The following is a 9563-nucleotide window of genomic DNA, read 5'->3' as shown; positions in this document are numbered from 1 at the left end:
CTGATTGATTGCCTCCAGGGTTATTGTCAGGGCTAGGGGCCTGCACCACGAACCCACTGCTCCTGCAGACCATGTTTTCCCCTTTGGCTGCCCTTGTTGCCTGTACTTTGTTGTGGGTATTATTATCGTTGTTGTTGCTGTTACTGTCCTTGCATAGGACAGAGAGAAAGGGAGAGAGGACTGGAAACACAGAAGGGTGAGAGAAAGGTAGACCCCTGCAGGTCTGCTTCACTAGATAAACAAAAGTGCATGTACATTTATTTACAAAGTGGATACACCAACACATGTATACATGTATATTACCTGTATATTTTCTCTATGAGTTTTCATATATATATATATATATATATATATATGTATTTATTTATTTATTTATTGCTTCCAGGGTCACTGCCGGTGCTCCATACATATACCTGGAATCCACTGCTCCTGCACACCATTTATTCTCCTTTTGCTGCCCTTGTTGCTTGATCATTGTTGTGCTTCTTCTTATTATTGTTGTTGTTGTTGTTACTGTCCTTGCATAGGACAGAGAGAAAGGGATAGGGGAGGGGAAAGTCAGAGGGGGTACTGAAAGATAGAGCCCCTGAAGATCTGCTTCACCCCCTGTAAAGCTACTCCCCTGCAGGTGGGGGTCTGGGGGCCATACCGCAGATCCTTCTGCCTGTCCCCTCGTTTCCTCCACCACCTCTTAACCCTCTGACATTCGGCCAACCTCCCTGGATTTCCTTTTTACACCAATATGACCTGTCTATTTTTTGAATCCTCAATATCGTGAGGATCAGTCTTGGAAATAGTCTCATGTGAAGCCACAGGGGGATCTCTGGAATCAGAGAGCGCCTGGAACAGCAGCTGGGGCTCTAGAGCCAGGGCATGGTCCATCTACCCATCCACCCTCCACGGAGTCCACCTGCCTGCATCTTGGTCTTGCTCCCTCCCAAAAAGATTTTTTTCCCTTGTTTCACTGAGAAACAGGCATCACACAGGAGAGTCAGGCAGTGGGGAAAAAAAAAGCCTTATTTTTTTTTTTTTTTTTTTACCCTACTGATGGACCAGCTTCTGGGAAGTACAGGTTTTGAACCTGAAAACGCTGTCTGCCTCTGCCTGTCTCTGAGTCCACTGGAGGAGCCACTGCCCCAGGCAGACCTTGTGCTCAGAGTGGGGTGTTTTCGCCAGTCCTAGGCTTGCACAGCGCACTTGGGATTGGGTTGCCTGAGATCCCAATGTTTCATTGTAGATTGTTTGCAGTTCCGGCTCCCCAGGACATTGGACAGACCCAACTCCTCTGGGGATACCCAGAGAAAAAGACTCTTCACATCCTTAGTGCAAATGGAGTGGAGGGGGAGGGGAGAGATGTGCATGTGTGGGATACTCATGCCCAGGTGTGTGTGAGGGGCCCTGACAGGGGTTAGAAGGGGGTTGAGGGGCAGAAGGAGACTGTTTGGGGGGCAGGCTGCAGGCAGGGGAGCCCCTGAATAGGTGCAGGGCTGTGTGTGCCTGTGGTGGCAGGGCGTTAGGGCAGGTCCCCCTGCAGGATGGTGCAGATGGCAGCTGGGCTGGCCCAGGGCCCCCAGGGCTGGAGGGCAGCAGCAGGCTGGCAGGAAAGGAGGCAAACAGTAGATGACAGTTGGGGAGCTAGGGGACAGGGGGCAAGGGGAAAAGGGGGCATCCTTGCGGAGGAGGGGCAGGGGGCTGGACTGGAGAGTGGGTGGATCTGGAGGCAGGCAGGTCCCAAGAATCAGGAACTGACAGGGCCAGATACCTGCACCCACCCACTGGATAGCAGCTGCAGCAGCCACAGCAGCAGCCCTGGCTTGCCTAGGCCAAGGGCCCTGAGTGAGTCCCTCTGAGGATGAGGAAGGGGAGGGGGAGGGGTAGAGGGAGGGGGAGGAGGGCCGCTGTCAGCAGGCAACGGGGTCTACAGGGGCCTCCACTATGGAGGCCTGTGTCCAGGTGGCTGCCCGCCAGATCCGGGGCAGCTCAGGGCTCCCAGGGCCCTGCGGGGTGTCTGTGGGTTGGGGGCTGTCAGTCAGTCAGTCTGTCTGTGTGTCAGTGCACTTGCTTGGACAGGGGCCTGGCGGCCCTTGGACCCCAGCCCTGGGCTGTCAGATGCCGGCCCCGCCCCCAGACACGCCCCCACCGTGCCCCTTGCCTCAGAGCCCCGCCCACCTGCGCTGGCTTTGGCCTGGGGCTCTGGCTCTGGTGGCTGGCCACCACCCCTCAGATCAAGTTCAGGGTGGGTGTCATGGCTGCTGCCACCACCACTGCCACCACCACCACTCCCTAGGGGTCAACTGGGTGGGCGGGGTCCTCGTGGCCTAGCAACCTCTGGAGCCCTCTGTGATGTCCCCCTCCCAGGATTCTGTGCGCATGCGCACTGGCACTGGGCAGCCCAACTGTCCTGCCACTATGTCAAGCGGCAGCAACCAGACCCCTGGGCCCTGGCACAGAGGGACGGAAGAACGGGAGGACAGCGCTGACCTACGACGGACCTCGGGGCTGGCAGCCAAGAGAGCAAAGGAGGAGGTGCGCCCAGGAGCCAGGGAGCCCGGGCTACAGCTACCTACATGCCTGCCTGCCTTGCTGGATGCCGGTATGCTACCTCTGTCCAGGTGGCTTTCTCAGTTCCTCTCCTGTCCTCTCCTGTCCTCTCCTCTCCTCTCCTGTCCTCTCCTCTCCTCTCCTGTCCGCTCCGCTCCTCTTTTCTCTCCTCACTTCCGGGTGCCCTTATCACCAGCTCGAGCGCTTTTGACATTTCACCTTGACAGCTGCCCACACCACCCCTCCGAGTCCCTGACGTGACCCAGCTCACAGGCTCCCCTGCTCACCCCACCCACACCCACACGCCCCACCACATTCCCTGGATCAGCTCCTCTGCCCTATTCAGCCAAACTGCCCAGTTGGCAACGTATCTGTGCAGGTTATATCTCCGTTTGTACTTAGCTTGGTTGATTGTCAATGGATAGTTGGATGGATGGATGGATGGATGGATGGATGGATGGATGGATGGATGGATGGATGGAAGGATGGATGGATGGATGGAAGGATGGAGTGATGCACGGGTTGATTGATTGGTTTTGTAGAGGCAGAGAGCCATCTAGGGGTACTTGAGACCTCTGGCATAAGAGCCCTAGTCTTCTGTCGATTGTAAAACATTAACACCTCAATAAATAAATGAATAAATGTATTAAATAAACTGGGTTTAAGAAACGCGGTGTCTTTTCCCTTTCTGAATATGGTATGCTGTGAGGATCATAATAAGGAAAGCATTGTTTTGAGCAGCCCCTTGAAATATTAGGATATTTCATTTTGCCTTCTCCTTCTTCTTTTTTTTTTTTTTGCTTTCTATTATCTTGATTTATTTTTTGGAATGGACAGTCAAGAATTGAGAGACAAGGGAGGGATAGAGATTTTGAGAACCAGAGAGATACCTGCAGCACATGTGCACCACTTGTAAAGATTTCCCACTGCAGGTTGGAACCAGGGTCTTGAACCCAGGTCCTCCTACAGTTTAACATGAGTGCTTAACCAGGTGAGGCACCACCTGCTAAGCTTAATGTGACATTTTTTTAGCAGTGAAAAGAAATTCTCTTGGCTAGGAAAGAAATAAATAAAATATAAATAAGTAAATAAAAGTGCTTTTATGTTTACACAGTGGGAACACACACTGGGACATATTCTTGTCTATTACTTGTATTATTTATTTATTTATTGCCACAAGGGGTTATTGCCATAGCGCAGTGCCAGTACCACTAATCCACTGCTCCTATGTTCCATTTCTTCCCCTTTTGCTGCCCTTGTGGCTTGAATATTGTGGTTATTAATAATATTATTGTTGTTGTTGTGATAGTTACTGTCCTTGCGGAGAACAGAGAAAAATGGAAAGAGGAGGTTAAAGAGAGATGGGGGAGAGAAAGATAGGCCCCCTGAAGATCTGCTTCACTAAATAAATAAAGCACATTTTCATTTGACTCAGTAGAAACACAGAGACACGTATACATGTATAATACCTGCATTTTTTATTTGTGTATTGTTTATCTATTGATTGATTGATTGACTGATTGATTGCCTCCAGGGTTATTGTCAGGGCTAGGGGCCTGCACCACGAACCCACTGCTCCTGCAGACCATGTTTTCCCCTTTGGCTGCCCTTGTTGCCTGAACTTTGTTGTGGTTATTATTATCGTTGTTGTTGCTGTTACTGTCCTTGCATAGGACAGAGAGAAAGGTAGAGAGGACTGGAAACACAGAAGGGTGAGAGAAAGGTAGACCCCTGCAGGTCTGCTTCACTAGATAAACAAAAGTGCATGTACATTTATTTACAAAGTGGATACACCAACACATGTATACATGTATATTACCTGTATATTTTCTCTATGAGTTTTCATATATATATATATATATATATGTATTTATTTATTTATTTATTGCTTCCAGGGTCACTGCCGGTGCTCCGTACATATACCTGGAATCCACTGCTCCTGCAGACCATTTATTCTCCTTTTGCTGCCCTTGTTGCTTGATCATTGTTGTGCTTCTTCTTCTTATTGTTGTTGTTGTTGTTACTGTCCTTGCATAGGACAGAGAGAAAGGGAGAGAGGACTGGAAACACAGAAGGGTGAGAGAAAGGTAGACCCCTGCAGGTCTGCTTCACTAGATAAACAAAAGTGCATGTACATTTATTTACAAAGTGGATACACCAACACATGAATACATGTATATTACCTGTATATTTTCTCTATGAGTTTTCATATATATATATATATATATATATATATATATATATATATATGTGTGTGTGTGTGTGTATTTATTTATTTATTTATTGTTTCCAGGGTCACTGCCGGTGCTCCATACATATACCTGGAATCCACTGCTCCTGCACACCATTTATTCTCCTTTTGCTGCCCTTGTTGCTTGATCATTGTTGTGCTTTTTCTTCTTATTGTTGTTGTTGTTGTTACTGTCCTTGCATAGGACAGAGAGAAATGGATAGGAGAGGGGAAAGTCAGAGGGGGTAGTGAAAGATAGAGCCCCTGAAGATCTGCTTCACCCCCTGTAAAGCTACTCCCCTGCAGGTGGGGGTCTGGGGGCCATACCGCAGATCCTTCTGCCTGTCCCCTCGTTTCCTCCACCACCTCTTAACCCTCTGACATTCGTCCAACCTCCCTGGATTTCCTTTTTACACCAAAATGACCTGTCTATTTTTTGAATCCTCAATATCGTGAGGATCAGTCTTGCAAATAGTCTCATGAGAAGCCACAGGGGGATCTCTGGAATCAGAGAGCGCCTGGAACAGCAGCTGGGGCTCTAGAGCCAGGGCATGGTCCATCTACCCATCCACCCTCCACGGAGTCCACCTGCCTGCATCTTGGTCTTGCTCCCTCCCAAAAAGATTTTTTTCCCTTGTTTCACTGAGAAACAGGCATCACACAGGAGAGTCAGGCAGTGGGGAAAAAAAAAAGCCTTTTTTTTTTTTTTTTTACCCTACTGATGGACCAGCTTCTGGGAAGTACAGGTTTTGAACCTGAAAACGCTGTCTGCCTCTGCCTGTCTCTGAGTCCACTGGAGGAGCCACTGCCCCAGGCAGACCTTGTGCTCAGAGTGGGGTGTTTTCGCCAGTCCTAGGCTTGCACAGCGCACTTGGGATTGGGTTGCCTGAGATCCCAATGTTACATTGTAGATTGTTTGCAGTTCCGGCTCCCCAGGACATTGGACAGACCCAACTCCTCTGGGGATACCCAGAGAAAAAGACTCTTCACATCCTTAGTGCAAATGGAGTGGAGGGGGAGGGGAGAGATGTGCATGTGTGGGATACTCATGCCCAGGTGTGTGTGAGGGGCCCTGACAGGGGTTAGAAGGGGGTTGAGGGGCAGAAGGAGACTGTTTGGGGGGCAGGCTGCAGGCAGGGGAGCCCCTGAATAGGTGCAGGGCTGTGTGTGCCTGTGGTGGCAGGGCGTTAGGGCAGGTCCCCCTGCAGGATGGTGCAGATGGCAGCTGGGCTGGCCCAGGGCCCCCAGGGCTGGAGGGCAGCAGCAGGCTGGCAGGAAAGGAGGCAAACAGTAGATGACAGTTGGGGAGCTAGGGGACAGGGGGCAAGGGGAAAAGGGGGCATCCTTGCGGAGGAGGGGCTGGGGGCTGGACTGGAGAGTGGGTGGAGCTGGAGGCAGGCAGGTCCCAAGAATCAGGAACTGACAGGGCCAGATACCTGCACCCACCCACTGGATAGCAGCTGCAGCAGCCACAGCAGCAGCCCTGGCTTGCCTAGGCCAAGGGCCCTGAGTGAGTCCCTCTGAGGATGAGGAAGGGGAGGGGGAGGGGTAGAGGGAGGGGGAGGAGGGCCGCTGTCAGCAGGCAACGGGGTCTACAGGGGCCTCCACTATGGAGGCCTGTGTCCAGGTGGCTGCCCGCCAGATCCGGGGCAGCTCAGGGCACCCAGGGCCCTGCGGGGTGTCTGTGGGTTGGGGGCTGTCAGTCAGTCAGTCTGTCTGTGTGTCAGTGCACTTGCTTGGACAGGGGCCTGGCGGCCCTTGGACCCCAGCCCTGGGCTGTCAGATGCCGGCCCCGCCCCCGGACACGCCCCCACCGTGCCCCTTGCCTCAGAGCCCCGCCCACCGGCGCTGGCTTTGGCCTGGGGCTCTGGCTCTGGTGGCTGGCCACCACCCCTCAGATCAAGTTCAGGGTGGGTGTCATGGCTGCTGCCACCACCACTGCCACCACCACCACTCCCTAGGGGTCAACTGGGTGGGCGGGGTCCTCGTGGCCTAGCAACCTCTGGAGCCCTCTGTGATGTCCCCCTCCCAGGATTCTGTGCGCATGCGCACTGGCACTGGGCAGCCCAACTGTCCTGCCACTATGTCAAGCGGCAGCAACCAGACCCCTGGGCCCTGGCACAGAGGGACGGAAGAACGGGAGGACAGCGCTGACCTACGACGGACCTCGGGGCTGGCAGCCAAGAGAGCAAAGGAGGAGGTGCGCCCAGGAGCCAGGGAGCCCAGGCTACAGCTACCTACATGCCTGCCTGCCTTGCTGGATGCCGGTATGCTACCTCTGTCCAGGTGGCTTTCTCAGTTCCTCTCCTGTCCTCTCCTGTCCTCTCCTCTCCTCTCCTCTCCTCTCCTGTCCGCTCCGCTCCTCTTTTCTCTCCTCACTTCCGGGTGCCCTTATCACCAGCTCGAGCGCTTTTGACATTTCACCTTGACAGCTGCCCACACCACCCCTCCGAGTCCCTGACGTGACCCAGCTCACAGGCTCCCCTGCTCACCCCACCCACACCCACACGCCCCACCACATTCCCTGGATCAGCTCCTCTGCCCTATTCAGCCAAACTGCCCAGTTGGCAACGTATCTGTGCAGGTTATATCTCCGTTTGTACTTAGCTTGGTTGATTGTCAATGGATAGTTGGATGGATGGATGGATGGATGGATGGAAGGATGGATGGATGGATGGAAGGATGGATGGATGGATGGAAGGATGGAGTGATGCACGGGTTGATTGATTGGTTTTGTAGAGGCAGAGAGCCATCTAGGGGTACTTGAGACCTCTGGCATAAGAGCCCTAGTCTTCTGTCGATTGTAAAACATTAACACCTCAATAAATAAATGAATAAATGTATTAAATAAACTGGGTTTAAGAAACGCGGTGTCTTTTCCCTTTCTGAATATGGTATGCTGTGAGGATCATAATAAGGAAAGCATTGTTTTGAGCAGCCCCTTGAAATATTAGGATATTTCATTTTGCCTTCTCCTTCTTCTTTTTTTTTTTTTTTTGCTTTCTATTATCTTGATTTATTTTTTGGAATGGACAGTCAAGAATTGAGAGACAAGGGAGGGATAGAGATTTTGAGAACCAGAGAGATACCTGCAGCACATGTGCACCACTTGTAAAGATTTCCCACTGCAGGTTGGAACCAGGGTCTTGAACCCAGGTCCTCCTACAGTTTAACATGAGTGCTTAACCAGGTGAGGCACCACCTGCTAAGCTTAATGTGACATTTTTTTAGCAGTGAAAAGAAATTCTCTTGGCTAGGAAAGAAATAAATAAAATATAAATAAGTAAATAAAAGTGCTTTTATGTTTACACAGTGGGAACACACACTGGGACATATTCTTGTCTATTACTTGTATTATTTATTTATTTATTGCCACAAGGGGTTATTGCCATAGCGCAGTGCCAGTACCACTAATCCACTGCTCCTATGTTCCATTTTTTCCCCTTTTGCTGCCCTTGTGGCTTGAATATTGTGGTTATTAATAATATTATTATTGTTGTTGTGATAGTTACTGTCCTTGCTGAGAACAGAGAAAAATGGAAAGAGGAGGTTAAAGAGAGATGGGGGAGAGAAAGATAGGCCCCCTGAAGATCTGCTTCACTAAATAAATAAAGCACATTTTCATTTGACTCAGTAGAAACACAGAGACACGTATACATGTATAATACCTGCATTTTTTATTTGTGTATTCTTTATCTATTGATTGATTGATTGACTGATTGATTGCCTCCAGGGTTATTGTCAGGGCTAGGGGCCTGCACCACGAACCCACTGCTCCTGCAGACCATGTTTTCCCCTTTGGCTGCCCTTGTTGCCTGTACTTTGTTGTGGTTATTATTATCGTTGTTGTTGCTGTTACTGTCCTTGCATAGGACAGAGAGAAAGGGAGAGAGGACTGGAAACACAGAAGGGTGAGAGAAAGGTAGACCCCTGCAGGTCTGCTTCACTAGATAAACAAAAGTGCATGTACATTTATTTACAAAGTGGATACACCAACACATGTATACATGTATATTACCTGTATATTTTCTCTATGAGTTTTCATATATATATATATATATATATGTATTTATTTATTTATTTATTGCTTCCAGGGTCACTGCCGGTGCTCCATACATATACCTGGAATCCACTGCTCCTGCACACCATTTATTCTCCTTTTGCTGCCCTTGTTGCTTGATCATTGTTGTGCTTCTTCTTATTATTGTTGTTGTTGTTGTTACTGTCCTTGCATAGGACAGAGAGAAAGGGATAGGGGAGGGGAAAGTCAGAGGGGGTACTGAAAGATAGAGCCCCTGAAGATCTGCTTCACCCCCTGTAAAGCTACTCCCCTGCAGGTGGGGGTCTGGGGGCCATACCGCAGATCCTTCTGCCTGTCCCCTCGTTTCCTCCACCACCTCTTAACCCTCTGACATTCGTCCAACCTCCCTGGATTTCCTTTTTACACCAATATGACCTGTCTATTTTTTGAATCCTCAATATCGTGAGGATCAGTCTTGGAAATAGTCTCATGAGAAGCCACAGGGGGATCTCTGGAATCAGAGAGCGCCTGGAACAGCAGCTGGGGCTCTAGAGCCAGGGCATGGTCCATCTACCCATCCACCCTCCACGGAGTCCACCTGCCTGCATCTTGGTCTTGCTCCCTCCCAAAAAGATTTTTTTCCCTTGTTTCACTGAGAAACAGGCATCACACAGGAGAGTCAGGCAGTGGGGAAAAAAAAGCCTTTTTTTTTTTTTTTTTTTTTTACCCTACTGATGGACCAGCTTCTGGGAAGTACAGGTTTTGAACCTG

The sequence above is a fragment of the Erinaceus europaeus genome (assembly GCF_950295315.1).
Source record: "Erinaceus europaeus chromosome 6 unlocalized genomic scaffold, mEriEur2.1 SUPER_6_unloc_8, whole genome shotgun sequence".
NCBI classification, from domain to species: domain Eukaryota; kingdom Metazoa; phylum Chordata; class Mammalia; order Eulipotyphla; family Erinaceidae; genus Erinaceus; species Erinaceus europaeus.
This window is presented reverse-complemented; position numbering follows the sequence as displayed.